General features: G+C 39.4%; 1 long non-coding RNA gene across 1 annotated transcript in view; it reads left to right on the forward strand.

Moving 5' to 3' along the window:
- Positions 1 to 11,216: 11,216 nt before the first annotated feature.
- LOC147914280 (uncharacterized) overlaps positions 11,217 to 15,441 on the forward strand; it is a 194,310-nt gene continuing 190,085 nt past the window's right edge. The window contains exon 1 of the long non-coding RNA XR_015555521.1: positions 11,217 to 11,346. This is a non-coding gene — a long non-coding RNA (uncharacterized LOC147914280). The remainder of the gene's footprint in view (positions 11,347 to 15,441) is intronic.

A 15,441-nucleotide genomic window follows, 5' to 3' on the forward strand; every position in this document is an offset into this window, starting at 1 on the left:
CCATCATTTTGTTTCCTCTTATTAACCTTGTTATACAGAGAGGGTAGTGGGCTTTTGGGCCAGTCTCTTATATCCTTCGTGTTTAGAGAGAGGGCTAAAAACTCAACATCTGCGGTGGCCTGTGGTCCCGAAGGGGACTGTGGACAACAAGAGCATGTATGTTCTTGGTGTCTTGGGGAGTGAAGTAGGGTTTCTGACTTTTTAGGAGAAACCAAGAATCTGGATTTTCGTGTGAAATTTCCTCCTATTTAATATGGCTAATTCATTGCAATATTTTAAAATCACTGTGTGAGAAAAAAAATTCTCCATCCTGGAGCTTGATTTCACGCTTTGGTCACTAGTTTCCAACTTCTATTTTAGAGACTCAAGGCTACTTTGAAATCATAATAGAAGAAAGGAATCTTTTGTAATGGAAGCACCATCAGAGATTCTCTGCTGACCCTGTGCTATATAAAGGGTGGTCTCTGGCCAGTGGTATCAGCATTGCCTTGGAGCTCCCTACAGACACAGATTCCCAGGCCCCATCCAGACCCACTGAATCAAAACTGCTTTAGAAAAAGATCCCCAGGTGATTCATATGCACATTAAACTTTGAGAAGCATTGCTTGAGTTTGCCCCTTGAGGAAAAAAAATCAGACTCTAAATGCAGCAGCTGTGATTTAAGTCTACTTATATGGAGAAGAAAAAAGAATATTCCGGAAGTCATAGACACCCACAATAGTAATAGCTAGCAAAAATTTTTTAAAGTGGCCTATTGAGGAAGTACCTATTCTCTGTTGTGGTATATGTAGTCAATTAGTTGAGGAATGCAGTTGATTAAGGCAGACCTTTTCACTATTTTCAGCCAAAGTCGGTGTATTTCTGGTAATGATAGATTTTTTTTATTGGGTTATTCAGTCAATAATGTATGTCAAGAATCTATTATGTGCATGCCACTGTTCTGAGCACTATGCCCAGGGATGGATAAGACACAGTTTCTACCCTCAAGGCAGTTAGAGTCTCAGTGATAAAATATGACAAGGACAGCCATAGAGTTATGGAGTAGAAATTCAGTATGAAGAGGCAGAGTTGACCAAATGCCCAGTAATTCATCTGTGTCATTATCATTCAACACAATATTGTACTCACATTTTTGAGTGTTTATTTGCTTAACATCTGTCTACACTTCTGCATTGAAAGTACCATGCTTGCAGGGACTAATATTTATTGAATGATATGCCCGTTGCTTACTTCCGCATTTATGTAAGGTCTCTGCACAGGGATGGAGAATGTAAAAGAAATATGAGAAACAACATGCTTGAGTCATTTCGTGTAACTTTTAGAATGTCTTTCTTTGGAGAGAAAATGCATGAATTTTTAAGAGTTTAGAGGAAACTAACTGAATTTTTAAACAGTTTTATTGAGATATAATACACATGCCATACAATTCACTATTTAAAGTATACAGTTCATTGACTTTTAGCATATTCGGAGTCATGCATCTATCACTACAATTAATGTTAAAATCTTCTTGTTACCCCAAAGAAACCTTGCACCTATTAGCTTTCACACACTGCCCTAACCCCCAACTCCCTTATTCCTGAACTCCAGCATCGGCAACCACTAATCTGCTTCCTGACTATGGGTTTGCATATCCTGGACATTTAATATAAATGGAGTCAAACAATATGTAGTCTTTTGTGACTGGCTTTTTTATTTAGTACAATGTTTTAAAACTTCACTAAATTTTATTTTCATTCTATATTTCCTTGAAATAGAAAAAAGAAACTTAGGCTAAGGAAATGTTAGAATATTATGGAAGTATAAATGACCCCCAAAGCTTGAGCTGCATCAAGCTGTTGTTTATAAACTTAGAAACACACACATTGCTTCTGTTTCTCTTTCATTTGTCTCGAACTGAGTTTTTATTGGATGTTTGTTGGGGCTTATGTGAGACCTGGCTGGTTCTAGGAAAAATTGTAAAATGAATGAAGTTTACTTTCCAGCTCTCTTCTTTCTACTTGTTATATCTTTTTCTTCCTCTTAGATGTTTGATATTCTCATAGTACATCTTTATTCACTGTAAGGTATTACATTATGATAACGAATGGCAAAATTTGTTAACCTTGTCATAATATTTTTATTTCCATAGAGGCCTTCAATTTTCCCATCTAAGGGAGAAACTAATGGTGGATATTTCAGGAAGACAGGGAAAGGGGCAATTATTTGGGGGTAAGGTTAATTTCCTAGATATTTGTTGAGAGCTTACCATATGCCAGGTGTTGGGTAAGTACTATATTAGAGAAGTGAAATAATTTGCCCAAGGACAGCTATTAAGTGGTGAAAGCAAAATTTGAATGCAGTTTTTCCTGATTGCAGAACCTCAGTGCTTAATTGTTGTGGTATGCTGCCACTCCTCAGTGCTCTTTAGTCACCCTGTAGTCTGCAGCCTACAACCGTTCTACCTCTTTCCTCCTAAAAAAGACACAAGACATATCATTTGATATTTATTCTGTCTTTTGGCTCTCTAGAGAGAGTGTTATCAATTCTGTCAGTTTTAGTTCCTACTGGTCATTTTAAAATATGAAAGTTTATTTTGTATTCTGCAACTTGACTGAATGCATTTGTTAGTTCTAATAGATTTTTGGTGGCATCATTAGGGTTTTCTATATATAAGATCATGTCATCTTCAGACAAAGACAGTTTTACTTCTTCCTTTCTGATATGGATGCCTTTTATTTCTTTTTCTTGCCTGATTGCTCTGGCTAGGATTTCTATGTTGAATAGAAGTGGTTAGAGTGGGCAATCTTGTTTTGTTCCTCATTTTAGAGGAAAAGCTTTCAGCTTTTCATCACTGAGTATGAGGTTAGCTCTGGGCTTGTCATATATGTCCTTTATTATGTTGAGTTACATTCCTCCTATACCTAATTTGTTGAGATTTTTTATCGTGAAAGGATGTTGAATTTTGTCAAATGTTTTTTCTGCATCTATTGATGTGATCCTATGATTTTTATCCTTCTTTATGTTAATGTAGTGTATCACATTTATTGATTTATGTATGTTAAACCATCCTTGTATCCCAGGAATAAATCCCCCTTGATTGTGGTGTATGAACCTTTTAATGTGCTGTTGAATTCAGTTTGCTAGTATTCTGTTGAGGATCTTTGCATCTATGTTCCTTAGGGATAGTGGCCTGTAGTTTTCTTTTCTTGTAGTGTCTTTGTCTGTCTTTGGTATGAGGGTAATGCTGGCCTCATAAAATGAGTTTGGAAGTGTTCCCTCGCTTTAATTTTTTGGAGGAGTTTGAGAAGGATTAGTGTTGATTCTTCTTCAAGTGTTTGGTAGAATTCACCAGTGAAACCATCTAATAAGCAAATTCAGTAAAGTTGCAAGATACAAAATCAACATACAAAAATCAGCTGCATTTCTATACACTAACAACGAACTACACAAAAAAGAAATTAAGAAAACAATCCTATTTACAGTAGCATAAAAAACACACTTAGGAATAGATTTAACCAAGGGTGTGAAAGATTTGTACACTGAAAACTATAAAACATTGACGAAAGAAATTGAAGAAGTCACAAATAAATGAAAGATATCCTGTGTTCATGGATTGGAAGAATTAATATTGTTAAAATGTCCGTACTACCCAAAGTGATGTACAGATTCAATGCAATCCCTATCAAAATTCCAATGGCATTTTTCACAGAAATAGAAAAAAAAAATCCTAAAATTCATATGCAATCAAGTAGCCAAAGCAATCGTGAGCAAGAAGAACAAAGCTGGAGGCATAACACTACCTGGGTTTCAAAATATGCTACAAAACTATAGTCATCAAAACAGTATAGCATAAAAACAGACATACAGACCAATAGAACAGAATAGAGAGTCCAGAAATAAATCCACACACTTACACTCAATTGATCTTCCACACAGGTGCCCAGAACACACAATGGGGAAAAGATAGTCTTTTCGATAAATGATGTTGGGAAAACTGGATATCCACATGCAGAAGAATGAAATTGACCTCTTACACCATATACAAAGATCAGCTCAAAATGGATAAAGACAAAACTGGAAAATTACTAGAGGAAAATATAAGGAAAAAACTTCTCGACATTGGTCTGCGCAATGATTTTTTGGATATGACCCCAAAAGCATAGGCACCAGAAACAAAAACAGACAGATGGGATTGCATCAAATTAAAAAGTGTCTGCACAGCAAAGGAAGCAATCAAGAGAGTGAAGAGACTCCTAAAGAATGGAAGAAAATGTTTGCAAACCATACATCTGACAATAGCCAAACTATATAAGGAACTCAAAGAACTCTATAGCAAGAAAACAAATAACCTGATTAAAAAATGGGCAAAGGGCCTGAAAAGATAGTTCTTAAAAGAAGACATGCAGATGGCCAACAGGTCTATGAAAAAATGCTCAACATCCCTAATCATCAGGGAAATGCCATTTACTGGAGTGTAACTTAGATGGATGAGCTACTCTGCTAAAGAATGCCAAGACTGAAATCAGTCTTTTTTTTTTTTTTTTTTTGTGAGGAAGATCAGCTCTGAGCAAACATCTGTCGCCAATCCTCCTCTTTTTGCTGAGGAAGACTGGCCCTGGGCTAACACCCGTGCCTATCTTCCTCCACTTTATATGGGATGCCGCCACAGCATGGCTTGACAAGTGGTGCCTCGGTGCGCGCCCGGGATCCAAACCCCAGGCTGCTGAAGCAGAGTGCACACACTTAACTGCTACGCCACCGGGATGGCCCCGAAATCAGTCTTTTCTTAGCAATGGTTCAAGACTGGAGGGGCTGGGAAAGGGCTCAGATGCAGACAAAGAGGGGAACTGAAGGCTTATGATGCAAAAATAGTCATAATTTTTAACAGGGAGCATGACTCCATTTACCCACAGTTAGGGCAACTGAAACCCCGTGGTTGGCGTTTCCCAAGATTTCGCAGTGCAGGATCCATCTACCAAAAGCTTTCATATCATTTAATACCATATCATTTAATCAGTCAGTATCCACTATTACCTAATATATATACTTAATGACCCAGTCAGACAGACTATATGGACACATTGGTATGAATAGGGGGATTGAAACTTCAATCTTTTAAAAATTACATGAAGTACTTTTTTTTTTTTTAATTTTTTGTTTATTGCAGTAACATTGGTTTATAACATTGGAAAAATTTCAGGTGTACATCATTGTACTTCTATTTCTGCATAGATTACATCATGTTCACCACCAAAATACTAATTACAACCCATCACCACACACATGTACCGAATTATCCCTTTCACCCTCCTCCCTCCCCCCTTCCCCTCTGGTAACCACCAATCCAATCTCTGTCCCTATGTGTTTGTTTATTGTTGTTATTATCTACTACTTAATGAAGGAAATCATGCGATATTTGACCTTCTCCCTCTGACTTATTTCACTTTGCATTATACCCTCAGTGTCCATCCATGATGTCACAAGTGGCTGGATTTCATCGTTTCTTATGGCTGAGTAGTATTGCATTGTGTAAATATACCACATCTTCTTTATCCATTCGTCCCTTGATGGGCACTTAGGTTGCTTCCAAGTCTTGGCTATTGTGAATAACGCTGCAATGAACACAGGGGTGCATGTATCATTACGCATTGGTGTTTTCAAGTTCTTTGGATAAATACCCAGCAGTGGGATGGCTGGATCATATGGTAGTTCTATCCTTGATTTTTTGAGGAATCTCCATACTGTTTTCCATAGTGGCTGCACCAGTTTGCACTCCCACCAGCAGTGTATGAGAGTTCCCTTCTCTCCACATCCTCTCTAACACATGTTGTTTCCTGTCTTGTTAATTATAGCCATTCTGATGGGCGTGAGGTGATATCTCATTGTAGTTTTGATTTGCATTTCCCTGATAGTTAATGATTTTGAACATCTTTTCCTGTGTCTGTTGGCCATCTGTATATCTTCTTTGGAGAAATGTCTGTTCAGGTCCTTTGCCCATTTTTTAATTGGGTTGGTAGTTTTTTTGTTGGTAAGATGCATGAGTTCTTTATATATTTTGGAGATTAAGCCCTTATCAGAAGTATGGTTTACAAATATCTTCTCCCAATTGTTAGGTTGTCTTTTCGTTTTGTTGATGGTTTCCTTTGCTGTGCAGAAGCTTTTTAGTTTGATGTAGTCCCATTTGTTTATTTTTTCTATTGTTTCTCTTGCCCGGTCAGATGTGGTGTTTGAGAAGATGTTGCTAAGACTGATGTCGAAGAGCGTACTGCCTATGTTTTCTTCTAGAAGTTTCACAGTTTCAGGTCTTACATTCAAGTCTTTAATCCATTTGGAGTTAATTTTTGTGTATGGTGTAAGGTAAGGGTCTACTTTCATTTTTTTGCATATGGCTATCCAGTTTTCCCAACACCATTTGTTGAAGAGACTTTCTTTTCCCCATTGTATGTTCTTGGCTCCTTTGTCAAAGATTAGCTGTCCATAGATGTGTGCGTTTATTTCTGGGCTTTCGATTCTATTCCATTGATCTGTGTGTCTGTTTTTGTGCCAATACAATGCTGTTTTGGTTACTACAGCTTTGTAGTATATTTTGAAATCAGGGAGTGTGATACCTCCAGCTTTGTTCTTTTTTCTCAGGATTCCTTTAGCTATTCGGGGTCTTTTGTTGTTCCATATAAATTTTAGGATTCTTTGTTCTATTTCTGTGAAAAATGTTGTTGGAACTTTGATAGGGATTGCATTGAATCTATAGATGGCTTTAGGAAGTATGGACATCTTAACTATGTTAATTCTTCCAATCCAAGAACATGGAATATCTTTCCATTTCTTTGTGTCTTCTTCAATTTCTTTCAGAAATGTTTTATAGTTTTCGGTGTAGAGATCTTTCACCTCTTTGGTTAAGTTTATTCCTAGGTATTTTATTCTTTTTGTTGCAATTGTAAATGGGATGGTATTCTTAATTTCTCTTTCTGCTACTTCGTTGTTAGTGTACAGAAATGCAACTGATTTTTGTATGTTGATTTTGTATCCTGCAACTTTACCATATTTGTTTATTACTTCTAAAAGTTTTCTGGTGGATTCTTTGGGGTTTTCTATATATAAAATCATGTCATCTGCAAATAGTGACAGTTTCACTTCTTCCTTTCCAATTTGGATCCCTTTTATTTCTTTCTCTTGCCTGATTGCTCTGGCTAGGACTTCCAGTACTATGTTAAATAGGAGTGGTGACAGTGGGCATCCTTGTCTGGTTCCTGTTCTTAGAGGGATGGCTTTCAGTTTTTCACCATTGAGGATGATATTAGCTGTGGGTTTCTCATATATGGTCTTTATTATGTTGAGGTACTTTCCTTCTATACCCATTTTATTCAGAGTTTTTATCATAAATGGATGCTGTATCTTGTCAAATGCTTTCTCTGCATCTATTGAGATGATCATGTGATTTTTATTCTTCATTTTATTAATGTGGTGTATTACGTTGATTGATTTGCAAATGTTAAACCATCCCTGCATCCCTGGAATAAATCCCACTTGATCATGGTGTATAATCTTTTTAATGTATTGTTGTATGCGATTTGCTAGTATTTTGTTGAGGATTTTTGCATCGATGTTCATCAGTGATATTGGCCTGTAATTTTCTTTTTTTTGTGTTGTCCTTGTCTGGTTTTGGTATCAGGGTAATGTCAGCTTCGTAGAATGAGTTAGGGAGCTTCCCCCCCTCCTCAATTTTTTGGACGAGTTTGAGAAGGATAGGTATTAAGTCTTCTTTGCATGTTTGGTAGAATTCACCAGGGAAGCCGTCTGGTCCTGGACTTTTATTTTTGGGGAGGTTTGTGATTACTGTTTCGATCTCCTTACTGGTGATTGGTCTATTCAAATTCTCTACTTCTTCTTGATCCAGTTTTGGAAGGTCGTATGATTCTAAGAATTTATCCATTTCTTCCAGATTGTCGAATTGGTTGGCATATAGCTTTTCATAGTATTCTCTTATAATCTTTTGTATTTCTGAGGTGTCTGTTGTAACCTCTCCTCTTTCATTTCTGATTTTACTTATTTGTGCCTTCTCTCTTTTTTCTTGGTGAGTCTAGCTAAAGGTTTGTCAATTTTGTTGATCTTTTCAAAGAACCAGCTCTTGGTTTTATTAATTTTTCTATTGTTTTTTTGGTCTCTATTTCATTTATTTCTGCTCTGATTTTTATTATTTCCCTTCTTCTACTGATTTTGGGCTTTGTTTGTTCTTCTTTTTCCAGTTCCTTCAGGTGCATTGTTAGATTGTTTATTTGAGATTTTTCTTGTTTGTTGAGATAGGCCTGTATTGCTATAAACTTCCCTCTTAGAACTGCTTTTGCTGTATCCCATAAATTCTGGCATGTCGTATTTTCATTTTCATTTGTCTCCAGGTATTTTTTGATTTCTTCTTTGATTTCTTCGTTAACCCAGTCGTTGTTCAGTAGCATTTTGTTTAATCTCCATGTAATTGTGGCTTTTCTGATTTTCTTCCTATAGTTGATTACTAGTTTCATACCGTTGTGGTCAGAAAAGATGCTTGGTATTATTTCAATCTTCTTAAATTTATGGAGACTTGTTTTGTGGCCTAATATGTGATCAATCCTGGAGAATGTTCCATGAGCCTTTGAAAAGAACGTGTATTCTTCGGTTTTTGGATGGAATGCTCTGTATATATCTACTAGGTCCATCTGTTGTAGTGTGTCATTTAAGGCCAATGTTTCCTTATTGATCTTCTGTTTGGATGATCTATCCGTTGGTGTAAGTGGAGTGTTAAAGTCCCCTACTATTATTGTGTTACTGTCTATTTCTGTTTTTATGTCTGTTAATAATTGCTTTATATATTTAGGTGCACCTACATTGGGTGCGTAGATATTTACAAGTGTTATATCCTCTTGTTGGATTGTTCCCTTGATCATTATGTAATGCCCTTCTTTGTCTCTTTTTACAGTTTTTGTTTTAAAGTCTATTTTGTCTGAGATGAGTACCGCTACCCCAGCTTTCTTTTCATTGCCATTTGCGTGGAGTATCTTTTTCCATCCCTTCGCTTTCAGTTTGTGAGTGTCTTTAGGTCTGAAGTGTGTCTCTTGTATGCAGCATATATATGGGTCTTGTTTTTTTATCCAGTCAGCCACCCTATGCCTTTTAATTGGAGCATTTAGTCCATTGACGTTTAAAGTAGCTATTGATAAGTATGTACTTAGCGCCATTTTTTAACTTTTTTTTTTTTCTCAGTGTTTTAGTAGTCCTTCTCTGTTCCTTTCTTCTTCTATACAGAATTGATGGTCCCTTTAGTTTGACCTCTGTCTGAAAGCTGTACTCTTTAACTCCCCTCCTCCCTCATGTTTTTGATATCATATCTAACCTCTTTGTTGTGCATTTGTATCCATTACGTTCTAATCATGGAAATAGATAATTTTTCCTATTTGTGGTCTTTTCTTTTCCCCTTAAATCAGTCCCTTTAACATTTCTTGTAGCACTGGTTTCTTGGTGACAAACTCCTTTAATTTTTGCTTATCTGGGAAAATTTTGATCTCTCCTTCCATTTTGAATGATAACCTTGCTGGGTAGAGTATTCTTGGCTGTAAGTTTTTTCCTTTTAGCACTTTAAATATATTGTGCCATTCTCTTCTAGCCTGTAAGGTTTCTGCAGAGAAGTCAGCTGATAGCCTTATGGGGTTTCCCTTGTACGTAACTTGACATTCTCTTGCGGCTTTTAGGATTCTCTCTTTATCTTTAATTCTGGACATTTTGATTATGATGTGTCTTGGTGTGGGCCTCTTTGGGTTTATCTTGTTTGGGGCTCTCTGTGCTTCCTGTACCTGGATGTCTGTTTCCTTCCTTAGGTTAGGGAAGTTTTCATCTATTATTTCTTGAAATAGATTCTCTGCCCCCTTGTCTCGCTCTTCTCCTTCCAGGACACCTATAACACGGATGTTAGTGCACTTGATGTTGTCCCAGAGGTCCCTTAGACTGTCCTCAGTCTTTTTAATTCTTTTCTCTTTTACCTGTTCACCTCGGGTAATTTCTTCTAGTCTTTCGTCCAGCTCACCGATCCGTTCTTCTGTATCCTCCACTCTGCTTTTGAGTCCCTCTAATGAATTTTTCATTTCCAGTATTGTATTCTTCATTTCTGATTGGTTCTTTTTTATATCTTCCATTTCTTTGTTGACATTCTGAGTTCATCTATTCTTCTCCCCAGATCAGTGAGCATCCTTAACACTCTTAGTTTGAACTCTCTGTCAGGTAGGTTGCTCATTTCTGTTTCACTTAGTTCCTTTTCTGGGGTTTTGTCCTGTTCCCTTACTTGGAATGTATTCTTTTGCCTCTTCATTTTGCCTCTTTCCGTGTGCTTGTGTCTACGTATTAGGTAGGTCAGCTACGTCTCCTGCTCTTGGATAGGTGACCTTATGTAAGTGATGGCTCAGGAGGCTTCCAGTGTGCTTCCCTCAGTTCTCAATGTTCCTGGGGTGACCCCTATGTGGGCTACGTGTATCCTTCTGCTGTGGCCTGTTTGCTCTCCCTGTAGGCGCCTAGGGAGGCTGAGTTATGCTCCTGGCCAGCTGTTGTAATGCTCAGCTGCTTGTAGTTGTTGTGGGCCCTTCAGTCTCTTTATCAGGTGTGGGGATCCCCAGCACAGTTGGCTGCAAGTTCTAATACCACATTTGTGTTGCAGTATTTCTTTTAAGTGAGTAGGCCCCCACCGTGGCAGGTTGTTAGGCTCAGGGCCTTACAATTGCTGTAAGCCTTTAGCCTATTAGGTCTCTTGTCAGCTCTCTGAGGATTGCAGCTGGGTGGGACTGGCCTCAGGCACAGGAGCACCCAATTGTTTCAGGTTTTGGAAGGTGGAGCAAACCTCCTATGCGAGTCTTTGAGAAGTACAAGTCTTCTGCGGCTGAGAAGCCCTGCCGCCCACAGGTCCACACACACAGTCAACACAGTCCTGTTCTGTGTGAGCGCCCCGACCTCCCCAAGCGGACCCAGTCTCTCCACGGCGGGAGCCCGACACACTCTGCCACCGCCCCACACTCTCCACCCGCTCCTTGTGCACACCCTGCCCTGCTCAAGTCGGCTCAGTTGCCAGGCTGCAGAGAATCCAGTCACCAATCTATGCAGGCCCACAAGTTGCCTGAGGGCTTGTTGTTGGGTGGGGCCAGTCTCTAGGGTGGGCTGCCTGCCCTGGCTGAGCTGGATTAAATCGGTGCTCTAGCGGGTGGGGCACACTCTGGGCTAGCTGGCCTCAGGGAGAACTCCAATGGCGTCTGTGTCAGCACGCCCACACCAGGCCACAACAATGGCCGCCGCCAATGTCCCAGTCCCTGGAGAGGTCTCACCCCTCACCGAGATGCACTCAGAGCCTATTAGGTGAGTCTCTTGTCACCAAAGCACTGTACACCTTTCTTTCTGGTGATTTTAGGGTGCTTCCTGAAACGGGTGAGTTTGCGCGCAGGCCCTTTAAGAGCCAGTTTTAGTTTCTTTGTGAACCGGGTTTTCTGGGGGTGCTCCCCAATATTTTAGTAGCAGGCAAAGTCAGATATTATGCTGCTGGTCTCGATTGTGCTGGGTCCACAAAATGCCCACAGCGGGGGCGCTCCCCGGCTCAGGACCCCGTGCCTCCAGGGCCGTGCGTACCTGTGAGCTGCTCCCGGCGGCCGTGAAGCTGGCGGCTTGTGAAGGCGGCGTTTTTCCTCTCCGGAAGGGAGTCTCTGCCTCTTCCACCTCAGTTAGGATTGTCCATTGTTGCAGGAGTTCCTCTCATCCAGTTTTCAGTTCTGTCTCAGGGGTAATTTTTCCATGAGTAGTTGTAAATTGGCTGTGTCCACGGGAGGAGGTGAGTTCAGAGTCTGCTTACGCCGCCATCTTGACTCCTCCCCCCTCCATGAAGTACTTTTTGTAGTACTAAAAACCAAATAAAATCAAATATTCTATGTGGTTAAAATTGAATTGAAAGGCCTGAATGATCATTAATCCCAATGGGTTGTATGGAGTTTTAGAATCAGAACACAGTTCTCAAAAGAAATTTTATAAGGAAGACTAGTATTTTAAAAGTGAGATGATTAAAGCAGCCTTGGCTGAGGCAGGGATGGGATCATAACGTTCTAGCATCTCATCTTCCCTTTCCTCTTCACTTTCTTCTCCCATATGCCCTGTCTCCTTCCTTGTGTTCAGTCCAGCCCTAGATGGACTTCATATAAGCCTCCATAGTGACATGGCAGAGCAGTTTGGGAATGTCTGTTCTAGCTCAATCCTTTCATGGAACAGATTAGTAAACTGAGGCACAAACTTTGTTTAAATTGACAGGTCAACAGAACAGTAGAATCAAGAACAGAGCTCAGGTCTAACTCTCAGCCCTAGTTCCATACACTGCATGTATGGAACATGCTGCATGACCTCCCCTAGCCATATAGACCAAGGCATAAGCAGCTTTGTTTCCAAAGCAAAGAATTCTTAAAGACCACCCAAATTCTCAGGTTTGCTTCACATACAGATCATCATTGATTTCGCCTTGTCAGGTGTCTACTTGTCTCTATGACTGCTCTTGACCATGTACCTAAAACTTTTTCTCACTCTGAGGTTGGTAGAGTACTTCATTGTTCTTTTGATGCTGTGGTTTAAAATCTGAATGTCCAGTGTGTCCACCTTAGATTGTAGCACAGAATTGTTGACAGAGTGTCCAGCAGCTTCCCTTTGTCCCGCATATATATATGGAACTCAAAGTGGTTTTTGGGCTTGATGATAATGGTCCCAACCTGACATGCCATCCACCCGGTCTGATTCATGAAGACACACACTCAATGGGCTGTAACATCCCGCCAGGTTTAGTGATGTAGGGTAAAGGGAAGAAAGGAATTGGAGGCCAGCTACTGGACTGCAACTTTTACTCTTCTCCCAGCTCATCTTACCAGTGTTGCTGTCTGGAGAGTGCTGTCTTGCATATCTTTCACGTGTGTCCTGATGAAAAATGTTTGTGATGCGTTGCATTGGAGGCTTTTTGCTATGACCCATTGGTGTTTAGCTGGGGACCAAAGTATCCAGAGAACTTTATGGATTTGGGCAGTTCCTTTTATAAGAGACATAAGAGCAATATGAGAGTATCCGGGCAGTAAATCCCAATGTTTTCTTTAACCCATCTCCAGACACACATAATTTCCTATTATTTTAGCCTTTATGCCCTCCTAGTCTTTGTTCATACCCATTGACAATACCCTGGTTCTCACTCGATGCAGTATCTTAACTGATTTCGTCATGTTTAATATTTTGAATCTGATCCATCTTGTAAATTGCTGCTTGAGTTATTTTCGTAAATCCAAATTGAATTCCCTGCATGAATGAATGAGAGGAATATAATGCAAAGAATGATCTTTTATTAGAGATTCTGAGTTATTATAATATAAACTCCTAAAATAAACCACAGGTCTTATAATGATTTTTGTACAACCTAAATTTTCCATATTTTGTTACTATATGTGGAGATGAAACAAATTTTTATTGAAAATGATAATCCAAGGGCCTGTGAAGAACAGATGATGGTGAAGGAAAGGACCCAATGATGATTTGTCTTGGTTTTTTTTACATTATCAATAATTTGTGGCTGTTTTTAAGTCTGGTTAGAAAATCGGTGAGTGTATGTCCCATGGACTCCACTGTAAATGTGCTCCATTCTCTTTCCAAATGTGCCTGTTGGCTGGGTGATAACCCTCCATGCCATAGGGTGGAAGCCTTGTTTCATTTCTGTGTTGTGCAGGGTGGAAGACGTGAGCCTCGAACTTACAAATGAGACTGTTGTATGTGTGTGTTGATCCTCAGTGACTCTTCCATTTCTTATCAAGTCGCAGACCTTGGTCTTCATCCTGCTCCCCTCATCTTAGCCTAGAAATGGCGCTTTTTCACAGTTCTTGATGCCTTAAATTTCTCTGAAACAGTAGGGTACCTGGTAAAACCCTTTCTCCTCAAGTGAAACCTGTGTGTCCAAGATGAGGAAACCTTACACACTGCCTTGTGAACTGGGCAAGAAGGGAACAGGTGAGCAGACTCTGCAGCAAAATGACTCTGCCATAGTTTGAGATGGTGGGAGAAGGGAATAGCTTGAAACTGGGTTTAGCTTCAACTATGAGGGCAAGCGCCTGCCTACCAGGAACACAGTAAGCTCGTTCTCTCTGATGTGTAATTAGTTTCTTCCAGCCACACTGAGAGTCATTTACGTATTGTTCTCAGAATATGATTGGATTTGAATGGATATGAAAATATGGTAATTATTAATTTGAAGACACCTTCAGTTTAGTGCAAATGCAGCAAAAGAGATATAAGCATACAATTACAGTAGTCCCCCCTTATCTGTGGGGGATACGTCCCAAGACCCGCAGTGGATACCTGAAACCATGGATAATACTGAATCCTATATATATTATGTGTTTTCTATACGTACATACCTATGATAAAGTTTAAATTATAAATTAGGCACAGTAAGAGATTGACAACAATAACTAATAATAAAATTGAACAATTAAAACAATATACTGTAATAAAAATTATGTGAATGTGGTCTGTCTCTCTCTCAGTCCAAACCTATTCCTGAATCTGTGTAACCATCCCTTACTTGCAGTAAATGGCTTGGTGTCACTAGTTTCGGGGGGTCCCTTGCTGCAGTCTTTGTATAGGCTCAATGCTTTCTGGTGCAACATGTTGATGTCACTTGGAACACATTTTCTGTTCATGTCTTCCACCCACAAAAGTAATGCCTTTTCCATCCTAACTAAACACTTATCACATGCTGTGGTCATAACTTTTGCAGTTTGATGTGCGACAGCAAAACTACCACGAATTTCTTTTTCCTTCTTCACAATTTCACAGATAGAAGATTCATTCTTACCTTAGATCTTAGCAAACCCAGCTTATGATTTTTTTTTTCATTTTTTATTAAGTCAAAAACTTTCACCTTTTCACTTAAAGGAAGCACTTTAAGGCTTCTCTCTGGCATATCCAAATTGCCAGCATCACTACTTTTGTGCTTTGGGGCCGTTGTTAAGTAAAATAAGGGTGACTTAAACACAAGCACTGCGATACTGTGACATTCCATCTGATAACTGAGATGGCTACTAAGTGGCTAATGGGCAGGTAGTGTACACAGTGTGGGTACGCTGGACAAAGGGATGATTTTCGTCCTGGGCAGGACAGATGGCATGAGATTTCATCACACTACTCAGAACGGTGTGCAATTTAAAACTTATGAATTGTTTATTTCTGGATTTTTCCATTTAATATTTTCGGACCACAGTTGGCTTCGAGTAGGTGGGGAAACTGAAACTGCAGATAAGGGGGCTACTGTGTAAAATCAGATTTTTAGTGCCTAGCCTGAACTTCCCTGAGAGGGGTATGGGAACTTGTACATATACAAAACACCCTTCACAAAGGAGGGAAGAAGTCCAAGTAGAACTCTGAAAGCTGCTGTTTCCACCCTCC

This window comes from Ceratotherium simum, chromosome 21, assembly GCF_057802395.1.
Source record: "Ceratotherium simum simum isolate JZ-2026a chromosome 21, ASM5780239v1, whole genome shotgun sequence".
Lineage (NCBI taxonomy): Eukaryota > Metazoa > Chordata > Mammalia > Perissodactyla > Rhinocerotidae > Ceratotherium > Ceratotherium simum.